General features: G+C 44.2%; 1 protein-coding gene and 1 long non-coding RNA gene across 2 annotated transcripts in view; one reads left to right on the top strand and one right to left on the bottom strand.

The window, feature by feature from the left end:
- Positions 1-841: 841 nt before the first annotated feature.
- On the bottom strand, positions 842-2,603 carry LOC133276681 (uncharacterized). Its single transcript, XR_009745949.1, has 2 exons — positions 2,161-2,603; positions 842-1,968 (listed from the first exon to the last, which is right to left on the bottom strand). It is a non-coding gene; the product is annotated as an uncharacterized LOC133276681 (long non-coding RNA).
- A 1,719-nt stretch (positions 2,604-4,322) lies between these two features.
- Positions 4,323-13,978, top strand: part of SCAF11 (SR-related CTD associated factor 11) — a 47,978-nt gene continuing 38,322 nt past the window's right edge. Inside the window, exon 1 of the mRNA XM_061467801.1 lies at positions 4,323-4,565. The gene's annotated coding sequence lies outside the window, so the exon portion shown is untranslated. The remainder of the gene's footprint in view (positions 4,566-13,978) is intronic.

Genomic DNA, 13,978 nt, shown 5'->3' with positions numbered 1-13,978 from the left:
CAACACAAAATTCCTCTGATCCTATATAAAAGGGTTGCTGCTATCCAGAAGGAACTGAGAAAGTCTGATTTCCTAGCATTTTGTCCGTCCAAGATCGTCAGCTTCAGAGCCAGAACATGCTTTAACTGAACAGGAAACTCTCAGGAACTGACACATGGTTCCTGGATATGGAAATACAGTGAACCTGAAACGTGTGCTGCCAAATTTTATCTCATCGGATCCCACCCATTGGATTCTTTTGAAGCTAAGTTTTGCCAAAGATTAAGCCAATGGGGGGGGGTTGTATTAGTTACTAAATGGTGAACATGGCTGGTTCAAACACCAATAGTAGAACTGATTATAGCTGATTAACCTCTTCTAATGACTTAGAAGGCCAAAAAAACCAACCGAAGCAGAGGTTTGATAACTTTGTTTCCAAAATGGGCCCTAGCTTTTATTAAACAAATACAAGGAAAAAACCCAACCAACCAAACAACTAAAAAAAAAGCAAAAGTCTTCAATTCCTCATCAGTGTGTGTTAACTCATCCCACTTATATTTATAGAACATCATGCTGCTTCCAAACAATGAACCCATGCATGCAAAAAATAAATACCTCAAACATCTTTTTTTTTTTTTAAACCAGAGCTGAATTAAAAGCTCTAACATGGAAATAATGTGTTCAGTGCAGCCAACTATCTGAGGCATCTTGATACACAAAACACACAACCTACTTAGACGGTAGACATACATATGGCAGAACTTCAAAATGAAAAATTCCTTTAAAGCAATGAGAATGCAAGTACCAAAGACAGAGATTTGAGGCCACTACTTTATTAGAGCAACTAGCTAATCCACCCAGGGGTTTTCCACTTAATTTATTTTTACTTTTTCATAGTTATCAAACAGAAGCTAAAGTCTTTAATCTGAAATTAAAGCGATAATCAAAATGCATTGCTGGAAAAAGGGAGAGAAGGAAGATCCCCCCAAAAAAATCAGGAAAAAAAATAAAAATCAAGCAACTGATTTGTAAGACTTCAAAGGCAAGAAGAAGAAGATAAGGAACACCACTGATTTTTCAGGAACAAAACTGAGGCCAAACCAATGTCATTTCCTTTTACAGCAGAGTAACAGGCCCCTTGGAGAGGACGGACAGCATTTGTTGTGTATTTGATTTTAGCAGGCCTTTCAATGCTGTTTAACCTAGGAAGGAGATCAAGATGGAATTTTAAAAATCAAAAGCAGTCTGTGTTAAGGGGACAGTCTGATCCTGGTGCTCATGGTGGATAGGACCAAGTGTACTGGCTTTTGATGCAGAAGGAAGGATCCTACTTATGGATCAAAACAACTTTCCAGAAGTATATACTTTAAATCAGAGAAAGACCCTGCTTGAGGAGGCTTTGGAACAGAGTCCACCACCAGAGATCTTGATGAACAGACTGAATGAAGGAGTAACATATGCATGACTGAGCATCCATGATGGCAGAGCAGGTGAATGAGCTCTGAATAAACTCTGAGTCCACTTCAGACTTTTCTTATGTTGTTTGAATATAGCTATATTCTTCAAAGCTCAGAATCCAAGAGCCAGTCAAGCTCAATCCACATCCACAAGCTGTATCAGGGGAGGCTTAGCCTGGATATTAGGAAAAAATTCTTCACTGAGAGAGTGATCAGGCATTGGAACAGGCTGCCCAGGGAAGTGGTGGAATCACTGCCCTTGGAAGTGTTCAAAAACCATGTAAATGATGCCCTCAGTGACATAGTTCACTGGTGGACTTGGCAGTCCTGGGGTAAGAGTTGGCCTTTATGATTTTAAAGGTCTTTTCCAGTGTAGCTGATTCTACGCTTTTAGTATTCTAAGCTCAGAATCCAACAGATGAATCATTCATTGCTCAAACAAGCATATGTCAAATACCTCCTTTCCTGCCATCTTCACCTCAGATCACAGTGACATTTCATCTACCCCTTCAGGCCAAACCCTTCTTGATTTCTGAGAAAAACACCAACAGGTATGTGTATGAGTGGAGCCCGATAAATTCATGAATGTGCCTATATCATAGTGTTTGCAGAGGTTAGTAAAAGATCAGAGTTCATAACCCCCTATTACTATATCCCTTAACAAAGCCTGAACTTCTTGCTCCCCCTTTCACCAGGCACAGATCTACACCTCACACTGACACACCTCCTTTGACAGAACTGATGGACCGCTCATCCTTGATGGGCTGGTTCTGGAAGCAGTTATCCAACCGGACAGCATTAGCCTCAGCTGGAAACCTCTGTGGGCTGGAATTTCATGTGCACATAGTAAAACTCAAGACATATTTGCCAGAGCTGACAACTGTAAGGTTCCTAATTATTCTTTCCATCGTAAAGAGCGTACAGTACGTGCCCAGTCCAAAAGGTAGATGAGAAAGGGCCAAAGCCTTTCCTCTATTATTCTATATCTTGAAGTTGCGTGAGTAGCTATAAGAGCCAGAGCTGGAATGGACATCAGATACACAATGAGAGGATAAAACAAAAGCACAGACAGCACCTCAGAAGTGATGAGTGTTTCTCTTTGCATTCCTCTCTCTCACAGACACCTCTCTTCAGCTTGCCTGGCTCTTCTGTGCAAAATGATCTGTGCAGTATATGACAGCAATGTCTTCACGACTTGTGATAGAAGCAGTGAATACCACGGCTTTCTCTGTGTCTGTGAGTCCCAAGTGACTCAGTAATCATTTTAATTAAAAGACTCAACAGTAACAAGTAATACATACAGCAGTTCTGTATAGTATGGCCTCTTTGCAACAAAACCTTAACTCTGTGGCTGGCTAGTCAAACACACAGCTGGTTTCCTGCTACTGTTCCCCCGTCTTAATTGCTTCAGTGTATTGTGCTAGGGTCATTCCAGATTTCGGTCTGTTCAAAACACAGCACTGAGTCATCTTTATAACAGGGCTTTCTTTAATCCCAACCTTCAAACCCCTTTCTTTAGATGATCTCATTGAAGATTTGGAGAGATCATTAAGCTTAATAACTTAAAGTCAGATTTACCACAAACATTTCATCTCCATCCATAAGTGCGTGCTTTCCAATCTATGGCTACAGTCTTGCTTCTTAATACATTTCCCTGCAGTCTGCTAATGAATCCAGTCTTTTCCTTTCTTCCTGTGACTCTTTTACACGCTGTCCCCACAGGCTGCTCTTAGTTAATTCAAGTTCTTCCGAGTTAATCCTAAATTAATACTTCACCAGTAATCATGGCAACTAATAAGATGTCGTCATTCTTGTCTGACATTGATACACATTGTGCTTCACTGAGGCTGCAACAACCTCATTCCGGCCGCGAAGAGACGCTCAACCAAGCTTGCGTACCTGGGGGAGCTGCTTCCCCTTCCCTGTGGGTTGTTGCTACGGCAGATGCGTTGCTCTGGGGAGGTTCAGCTTAGGATTTGGCGCTGCCCACAGCGCCCCACTGCTTCCGAGACCGTGTGCAGGAGCTATGGGCACACTCACACAGCCCGGGTTGTATAAACAGGGCTGGTGTGCAACAGCTGCTGCCGCATTGAACAACTTTCTGTTCGCTATTACCAGGATGTATGACCCTGTGTGAAACTGCTCTACAAACACTGGCAGCACAAACAGATTAGAACTAAACCTCGCTACTTCCACCACTGACCCCACCTCAGGCCCTCCCGAGCGCACAGCGGGATCCGCGCCGCCGCCATCCCCTCACAGCGCCCGTTCCGGTGCCCGACCGCAAACACACGGGGACCGCACCGGCACCCCTGTGGAGGCATCCGGCCCCACGGCCGCCATCGCCCCGGGCGGCTGGGCCTATGCCCGAGGGCCATCCCCACCGCGCCCTCCCGTGGTGCTGCGCTGCCGCGGCCGCAGGGCTGCAGCCAACGCTGCCTGCCTCTGGTTTAATTAAAACGGTCATTAAATATAGTAATTAAAACCAAGCCACTCGGGGCGCACCCGCGGCGCGGCAAGATGACGTCACCGCCCGCGCGTCCCTCAGCAGCAGCCCTGCCGCCATGTCGCCACCAGGGGGCGCACCCGCCCGCGACTCGAGACCCCGCCCCGCCCCGGCCCCCTCTCTCCCTCCTCCCATTGGCTCCTCGCTGGCGCCGGCCGCGGCTGCGGGTCACGTGCCCTCCCCTTCACGCCTGCCCCCCGCCCCCCCCCCCCTTCAAACCGCCACCGGAGGACCGATCCCACAATGCTCCTGCAGCCGGGGCGGGGCGGGGCGGTTTGGACGCGTCTCGGTGGTGGCTGCGTCGCCCGCCCGCCGCCACGCCACCGCCTCCCCCCCGCCCGCCCCTAGGCGGAAGGCGGCCCAGCAGCGCCCCCCCGCGGCTCCCGCCGGTGCTACGCAGTGCCGGCCGCACGAGGACATGTGGCCGGGCGGGCACTGAGGGGGGCCCCGCCACGCCGAGCCCGCCTCGCCTCACAACCGACCGGGCGCACTCTCCTCGGCCGCGGCGGGCGCCGCTCCCGGAAGTCCCGAAGAGGAGCGCGGTAATCGCGAGGAGCCGGAGCCTCCGCTCCGTGCTGGCGGCCGCGGAGCAGTGAGCGTGCGAGGGGACGCCGCGGCGCCAGGTGAACGCCGGGGGCCAGGGCGGGCGCCTCTCTCGACGGTCTCTGTGTGGCGGTTGAAAGTGCTTGGGGCCATTCCCCGGCAGCGGGCCGGGGCAGAGTGCCGCCGGGCCGGACGGACGGACGGAGGGAGGGGAGGAAAGGGGAGGGGAGGGGTGCGGGCGGTGCTGCCGTCCCGCTCCGGCCGGGGCCTTGGCCTCTGGTGGCAGCCCGCCTGGCTCGAGTGCCCCCTTCCTCCCGCCGGGCAGAGGGCGGGGTTTGCTGCCGGTCTCGAGCTTCCCTCCGTCCTGTCCCCTCCTCTCGCTGCCTGCCTCGTGGCGCCGACCGGGTGGGTGACCCGGCCCGGTACCGTCTCTCGGCCGCTGTGACAAGCCGCTGCGGGCGCGGGGGGGGCCGGCTCCCGCCCGCCTCGTTTCCCGAGGCGGGAGGGTAAACAAAGGGGGCGGCCCGGGCGAGCCGCTGTGCCCCGGAGACCACCGGCTCCCTCCGCGTTGACGGCTGTTATCGGGGCACGATGACCGGCAGCCCTGCCTGCCCGGTGGTCCGTGAGCGGGGTGGCCGCAGGGACCTTCCCGCCGCGGCGCTGGCCTGAACAAAGATCCCGGCCCGGGGCGGCAGTGCTGTCCCGCAGCTTCCCGGGGTTGCAGATACCGGCAGCGGCGGCTGCGAGGAGCAGGAGTTAGCGGAGACTTCGCAGTTGTGGAGGAAGTTGTATGGAGAGGCTGTGCTTAAGCTGTTGTGGCATCGCGACTGATTTAAACAGCAGTCAAGTAGCACAGAGCTGGAGCGCGGATGTGGTGCGGTTATCAAGCCAGTGAGGCTCCAGCCCTGCTTGTGGTGTAGAGTACATTGTGTCCTAGTTATTTTTTTCCCTTTGGTGAGTATTAAAGTTAGCCTGAGCCTCAAATGTAACTTTATCTTTGAGAAGCTGTCTCCACGTTTAAAACTTCAAAACAGTTTTGGTAGGACTAGAAATGGTCCCCTTCCTCTCACTGTGCTTTTGTTTTAGACTGCTAATTAATTATAAACTTTCAGGAAGAATGACATTACAAAAGAGGCCAAGTAGCTACTGTTTGTTTATCAGTAACTAGGTACTGCTGGCAAAGAATCGTTTATTTAAAATGCTAAGAGATGGTGAAAGCTGTTCACAACTAATTAATTATATAACGGAATGCCCCTGATTATTGAACAGCTATTTTAAGATTGTAATTTTATAGCTTCAATAACCTTTAAGGGAGCTCTAGCTAGTTTAGTGTCTGATGTTATGTTTGCATATCACTAATGTGTTGGGGCTTTTCATTTTCTTTCAGTGAATAATAGTTTTAAGTGAAGCATAATCTAACTTGGGTGTATCTCTGCGTGGGTATTCAGACACGCACATGGAAGAAGGAGGATGGCTGAAGTCTTTAGACACTTTTATAATGGATTCGTTCGATCTTAGCATAAATACTAGGCTTCTTAAGAGAAATGACAGCATGACAGAAAAATAGCTATTATTTGGTTGATTATATGTGGTAATCCATGTCTGTGTTTTACACGGAAAGCTGTATTATATGTTTCATTTAGAATTTCTAGGAAGATAATGTTTGTTGTGTTTTCCTTGGATGAGATATAGGTGGGGGAGGGGCTATTTAGGCTCTTAGTCACAATGTTAAATCTTTTGCAGCTCTCCTTTCAGCGGTTTACATTTGTTGATGCGTCAACTTCCAGAGTGGTAAAAGGCCCAAATGAAGAAATCCATCAGTTTGCTTTCACGTTCCACTTCCCTTAAAGTCTGCTTGTAAATTAGCAGAACAGACAACTGGTTTGTGGTCTGGGGGGGCGGGGGGAGTGGGGTGGAAATCTCTTCCGAGTAGTCTTGAAAGAGAATGTTTTTTCAGGCCTTCTTTAGTAGCAGGTTTATGGGTTTGCTAGTTTATCTCGTTAGCCATATCACCTTTACATTTGGGAATACTTCTCCAGGAATTTGGTGATTTTCTTGAAACCTGTAGTGCTTGAACACAATGTGAAGGTTGTTGAGTTTGATTTCACAAGGAGATGTAAGTTTGTCTTATTTTCCAGTTATTCAGCTATTGCTTTTGAAACATCCAGATAATAGTTTCTTTGTTCTCTCAAGTTACTGTAGTTTGACGCAGTTGATGCATGACTTCTACCTTCTGGTTTTCTAAAACTTGTAGATGGTTCTGCTCATGATATGTGATGGTTCTGTTACAAACATTTGTTGTTGTTTTCCTGTTACAGGGATTCTTTGTAGAATTTTCTCAGTTTTCCACTGTGCAAAACTGGAAGTTATTAAAGTTGGCCTTATTTAGTAATTAAAGGGTAAATTTATTTCAATTAATGCTATATTTAAGCATACATTATATTGGGGGGGAGGGGACAGACACCGCTGCTGGAAAAAGTCTGATGGACTGACTTGCCATACCTGCACTATAATTCTTGAAGCCTGGCCTTCTGACAGTTCACTGCTGGGATTTTCTGAGCAGTCCAAGGTGAGGGAGAAAAAATGTTCTTTCAGTTAATAGTAACAAAACCATGCAGTCCAGTTCCTGTTCATAGCTGAACTGATTATTAGTTGTGGTCAGCCATTGTATCAAGTTGTCTGAATGAGTTCTGAAATGGTTACAGCTAATCTGCTAAGCCATTTTAAGATTAAGGTTTTATAAGTCTCAGCATTGCCCAAAGTTTTGCCTCCCCCCACCCCACCCCAAAGTCGGAGATAAAAATGTTAAGCAGATTGATACTCTAATCTTTCTTCTGTAGTCATGAATACCGGGGGGCTCTAATGTGCATATTTTTTAGAGCACTCCTCCTTCGTGGCTTTTCAGGAGTGAGCATGTTCTGTTTCATCTGTATGTACTAGTCCACCTTGCCTTGGAGGTTAGCATCCTTTATCTGAGAGGATATGAGTGCAGTAGCATTGTGTCTTCTTTCTCCTACTTGTTTTTCATCTTTTTGTACCCAGAAGTTGAGGATATGCACACCCTTTACATGCAGAAAGCTGTGAACATCTCTGATTTGGGTTTGGAAGTTGCTTAATTTTGGTCCCTTGAACTGCTTGAGTAGTAGGTGATTCTCTTGTGTAGGAAGTTAGCTGCAGTTGTAAAATAACAAATGGAGGACCGCAGCCGCTGGAAGATGGAAGGTGAATGCACGGCTGCCTTTCTGTTCCCTGAAGCTGCAGCTCTGCTGTCCTGAACAGTTATCAATCACCTCTGCATGTTGGTCTGTTGAAACGTCAAAGGCACAATATTGGAAGGGTGATCAACAGTTGAATGTGCATAATTAAGTATTTGAGTGGCCCATACCAGATTCAACAAGTAGTTTTTCTGTCAGGAGTTGGATTTTGGTTTTGTTTTTATGTAAAAGTGCCAAGGAAATTGCCTTATACTTTTAAAAACATTCAGGTTTTCTACATCAGATAGTTTTCCTCAAGACTTAGATGGAGAAAGAAATTAAATTTTACCAAATGTAGGAGTTGTCACTCCTAGGCTGGGGAAAGTAACTGCCTTGACAAAGGATGATCAAAATACTGCATTTAATTATGTGTAAGTAGGCAAGATTAAAATTATCTTCATGTAGAATGCATTTATTCAGGTAACGTATTACTTATCTGTAAGCATCTGTGCCATTGTGCATGTTGTGCTAAAATGAGTATTTTCTCCCATTCATTTTTTATTATCAGGTAATACTGTCTTACAGATTATTGTGATGAATGGTAGTATACTTTACTTTATTTTTTTTCTTTCCCCATGAGAACATAAAGCTTGAATTTTAACTTGGGAGCACTCATAGAATGCTCCATGAACTCCACATTCAGCAAACATGAAAAAGTGACATTCTGATTTTCTGTTTCTGTGGCCAGTGGTATTTCTTAACTTTCTGAGATTTTTGCGTATAAATATTGAAAGGTACTTATTCATGTTTAGAGAGAATTGGGAAGACCAGGAAATGTGTCTTCCAGAAGCTGTTTTCTAAAGCCTAATACTGTGGTAAATTGCAGTATCTGATTACTTTCGTAACAGACACTAATAGTAATGTCTGTCTTAATGCAGTTTTTATTTAAGGATTAGTGAACTCCCATTAAAATGCAATCTTTGTTCCAGTGTTATTTGGTCTGTAAGTACTGCTTAACTGTGATCTGCCTTCAAAGGTACTATCTGTGAGTAAACCCAAGTGAGGCATTTAATGATGTTTGGAATTTTTCCAAGGTAGTACGAAATTACTTGGAAACGTCAAGTGAGTTAATGCGTGTTGTCTTTTTGCTTACCACCTGGCTTTTGTTAGACTGCCAGCAGTAATAAGAATGTAAAATTCTGTGGGATCAGTGTCTGACAAATCTTCATGTATGTCCATTACTTTAGATAGCAACACTGGCCAGAGCTGCAGCATGAAGACTTCTACCTTTCTTGGTGCGCCACAGGAGAGGTGGAGAGCCTTACAACAAACTGAGCTGTACTGATATTCAAAACTTGAGGTTTAAGGTACAATCTGAAGGTAGATGAGCAGTCTTATTTGGGCTTCAGCAATTCTGGACATGGAGGAACAACAAAATTCTTCTCTGCTTTCTGTACAACCACTGAATAAGCACTTGTACACAGCTTTGCTTTTTTTTAAACATACTTGCTTTATTACTTGTGTTGTGAAATGTAGTGACCCCTGTGGATATATAGGTGTAATGGAAAGTAACTGGAAGCCTTATGAAACAGTTGGAGAAAAGTAGTTTGTAAGGACTACCTTGAACTCATTGGAGTTTTGTTTTAGAGATGTTATCAAATAAAATTACCTGTGACAATGAAGGTAAAGTATATTCTTCTCTCTAAACCTATGCAACTTTGATTTTTATGATGTGGTTTCATCAGCCCAAACAGGAAAGGCATCTTATAGAAGTCTTGGATAAGTCAGTTGGGATCAGTGGTTGTGTTGTGGTTATTCTGGGAAGAAAATTTGAATGAGAATGGGGTTCATCACTGTCAGGAGAGTCTAGTATTGCTGATGCAGGAAGCTTAAGTTCTTTTTGAAGCTTTGCAATGAGGAAGAATAATCAATTACAACAAAACCTAGGTTGGTTACTTAAGGATTCGCAGTAAAGTACCATTTTTTAATAGGTAATATCTTGATGCCATCTGTATAGTAAAAACAACCCAAAATGGTGATCAGGTTGTTTTTCTATTAGTAGACTCTTCACAAGTTGAAAGGAAAGGTGATGCAGTTCAGGTTCTATTTTCAAGCTCAGATTTGGGTTTTCTCTCTTACATGGTTGATAGTTTCTGTTACCTTTTGTGAGTTGCTGTTGGTGTTTAGAAAACCTTTTCTCACATACCTGTCTTCCATTCCTGGCTATGTTTTTCTAGCTTTATTTTAGCTATTGTGAAAATGATAGCCGAGTAAGTGCTGTGAAAGCAAGATCAACAGTAATTGAAACTGCTTAATCCCCATCTATCTACTGCTTTTGGAATGATATATAATGCATTGTTACTCTACAAATACAGTTGGAGATCTTGTGCAAAGTACAGTTGCACTTAAAATTATTTCAGTTGTCATAAATCCTTCATAAATTCTTTATTTTTTCTACCATTTTCCAAAAGTAAAGCATTTCTTTTTGTTGGAGATTGTGGGAGGTTGGTGTAGGGTTTTGACCTGAGCTTATAAAATACTGTTATTCAAAGTCAAAAGAAGCTTTAGGACCATGTTTTTGACATCTAGTGCTTCATCTAGTGCTTTTTCTAAAAAAATATGCCTCTGAGAGACAAAGTGTATTTTTAAATGGCTGTGTAACTTTCTCTTTGTTTGTTTTTGAATCAGCGTCTGTATATTTCACATGTAAGCTGAAACTACTTTTTATGAAAACTTTTAATATCAAAATATGTTCTGTTACTAAACTCTTGTTTTGATGCTTAGAATGAAAGAACAGCATGCTTTTAACAGAAGACTCAAATTCAGTATATTTTTATCAAATATGTGTGTATGCTTCTATGCAGTTTTTTGTTGTGCATTTTTTCCATTTCAGTAAATCCATAAAATTACAGGGAAGCTTGTACATTGCTTAAATTTTGTTAGAGGCATGCCCTTCAGTGTGCAGGGGTTTGACATTTGGAAGCTGAGAAATAAAACCACCATGATTTGGGTGAAAGAAAGAATAAGGCCAGTCTGTAATGGGACAATAGAATGCTATGTCTTCCTTAGCTGGATTCACCTCTCTTCTTTGGCACAATATACTTTTGTAATCACCTACTTCTCTGGTTTTGTTGCCCAGTTAATTTTTTTATATATTAAATGTGCTGCTTGCTATTGCTACTGCCCCTGAGCTTTTCATTTGAGTTGTCTTTTGCCTCCCACTGTTAAAAAGAAGCAGGTTTTCCAGTGCTGTCTTTGCGAGGTCTTTTGGTTCAGCTCATGCATCCCTGGTGTTTAAATCCAGTTATTTGGGCATGTTTAGGATGGTATTAAGAAAAATAAAGATGGTCTTCCTAGTTTCTTTAGCATCAGAGAAATGATTGCACCAAGTCCTGCTGTGTTGCCATAGCACTGGCTGAAGTATGCTCATTCATCTTGTGGGAATGTTGCATGTGCAGTGTAGCAATGGGATAGGAACTTGAAATTATTAGTGTATACTAAGCACAGATTCTGTTTATGGGAAAATAAATGCAATGACTAGTAACAGTGTCTCGAGTAAATGCAAACTTGGTTTTCCCAGATCTGTGACATGGCTAGATTTGGAATGGTTGCTAGTGTGGAAAGCATGTTCCTGATCTTGGTGACGCACTGCCAAATATCTGCTCTTTGGTGGAAAGCATGAAGACACCAGTGCTTCCAAGTGGCTGGAAAAAGTACTCTTTTTTTTTTTTTTTTAAGCAGTTCTTGGAAATGGCTGACCCATTTTTGCTGACTTTGGTATGTAATGCTATCCCTTCCAGCTGCAAAAGCATGCATGTGACTAACGACCCTCAGCAGCGGAAGACAAGGTCAGGAGTTTATGTTGGTTTGATTTAGTTGCTCGGACTATGTGCACCATGACAGTAGTACCTAATCCCTAATTAGTTCCTGTTATTTCTAAATCTTAGTTTCATCCAGTTTAGTCAGATTACTTAAACACTTAAGTGTTGAATTGTACATTTTGTGAGAGAATGTTATAAATGATATGTGCACAGTTTTTCATATTTCTTTGTATTATGTTAATCATTACAGTACTTCAGTGTATTATCAATCAGTATATGAAACAACGTGACTTAGCCCCTGGCATACACGTATGTCAACCCTACGGTGGTGTTTGTGCTATAATGTTCCTTCTGTTGGGAGTCCTATTGTACACATACACACATGAAACAGCAGTGAATATTACCTTCTTTTGCAAGTACTGGTTTGGAAAGCAAAATACTGTGGTCTTTTAATTTCTGTAAATGTACATTTCATCATCTTATATCAGTCTTTAGAAGGTTCTATTTATCCTGTCTTCTGTATAAATGAAGCTGTTTTTTTTCTGGGGGGAATTAACCATGGTTCCAATGAAGTGTTTCTTCTTAGGGTTATCATGGACCCAGCCCTGCACTTCTGTAAAGATTAGGTCTGTCATTATCTTGTGTAATACAGAATATCTTTGGAACGCAGTGTTAGGAGTGGCTACTATGCAAAATTGCCTTAGTTCAGTGTTCAGGAAAACTGCACGGCTTTGTCCTTGCTGCCTTTGCGTTGTCAAGAGCTGACAGAGGCTTGAGTAACCTAGTTTGTCCTCTGGCAGAGTGGATCAGGGTTTTCTCCAAACTTGAGTAATGTCCCTAAAGAGCCAGGAGGGATGCACACATAGCTTTAAATTGCAGGTTAGATTGATCAGCACAGGACTTTGAATTAAATTAGACTGCACTGTGACAGCTAACTCCCCAAAGTGCTTTTTTAACTTCTTCCGTGCTGACTAGTTAAACTTAACTTCATCTAGTTCTCAGTCTGCCAACTGAATTTGCCTAAGCAGTGGGCCATCTTGGTTGTCAATGGTCACCCTGAACTTTCTGACAGTATAGAGCTGTCATTTCACTAAACTTTGGCCTGTAATGTCATGTGGTCTGGTGAGTAACCTCACAGCTGCTGGTGGATGCTGGAAATGCTGGAGGGGTAATTGATTTTGATTGACTTTGGAGGAACCTGCTGAAGTACAGGTTCTCCTTCCTGCTTACTGGGTATGAGCCCTTAAAATGAGTTCAGAGGCATTCAGAACTTTTAGGATAGATGTATTCTAGTGGAACAAAGTATTTTGTGGTTGGTAGTGCAGAAAGATGAAAATTAAATTTGCCTTCTATAGATGGTTACTCATCAGTGCCAGTAAGGTAACTAGTTTAGTACCAAACTCAAATTTGTCATGTCTGAGAGGTGCTAACTGCTGTGCAAGCTTCTAATCAGCGTTCTTTCACTTCTTCCTGAGCTTTCTCAGAAAATGAGAAAATGAGACCTTGACACACTTGTGAGGTGGGCTGATGCCAACCTCATGAGGTTTAACCATGCCAAGTGCAAGGTTCTACACCTGGGTTGGAGCAATCCCAGGCACAGCTACAGGTTGGGCAGAGAAAAGACTCAGAGCAGCCCTGCTGAGAAGGACCTGGGGGTGTTGGTCAGTGAGAAAATGAACATGAGCTGGCAGTGTGCGCTTGCAGCCCAGAAAGCCAACCGTATCCTGGGCTGCATCAAAAGGAGCGTGACCAGCAGGTTGAAGGAGGTGATCCTGCCCCTCTACTGTGCTCTTGTGAGACCTCACCTGGAGTACTGTGTGCAGTTCTGGTGTCCTCAACATAAAAAGGACATGGAACTGTTGGAACAAGTCCAGAGAAGGGCCACAAGGATGATCAGGGGACTGGAGCACCTCCCGTGTGAAGATAGGCTGAGAAAGTTGGGGCTGTTCAGCCTGGAGAAGAGAAGGCTGCATGGAGCCCTCATAGCAGCCTTCCAGTATCTGGAGGGGGCCTGTAGGGATGCTGGGGAGGGACTCTTCATTAGGGACTGTAGAGATAGGACAAGGGGTAATGGGTTAAAACTGAAACAGGGGAAGTTTAGATTGGATATAAGGAGGAAATTCTTTCCTGTTAGGGTGGTGAGGCACTGGAATGGGTTGCCCAGGGAGGCTGTGAATGCTCCATCCCTGGCTGTGTTCAAGGCCAGGTTGGATGAGGCCTTGGGTGATATGATTTAGCGTGAGGTGTCCCTGCTCACGGCAGGGGGGTTGGAACTAGATGATCTTAAGGTCCTTTCTACCCCTAACGATTCTATGATTCTAAAATGGGGCTCAGTCTTGTGTGATAGAGTGGTGAGAACTGATATGTACAGGGAAACTTTCTTCAGTGTGTTTTTGACCAAGAGAATTAATATCCCTTTGATGCTTTAACTGTTCTGGTCAAACATACCTCTTCTGGCTTGCAGAAGTATCAGTCTTT

The sequence above is a fragment of the Pezoporus flaviventris genome, unplaced genomic scaffold (assembly GCF_033815535.1).
Source record: "Pezoporus flaviventris isolate CSIRO_AGI_PZ_B2104156 unplaced genomic scaffold, CSIRO_AGI_Pfla_v1 ptg000045l, whole genome shotgun sequence".
NCBI classification, from domain to species: Eukaryota; Metazoa; Chordata; class Aves; order Psittaciformes; family Psittacidae; genus Pezoporus; species Pezoporus flaviventris.
This window is presented reverse-complemented; position numbering and strand designations above follow the sequence as displayed.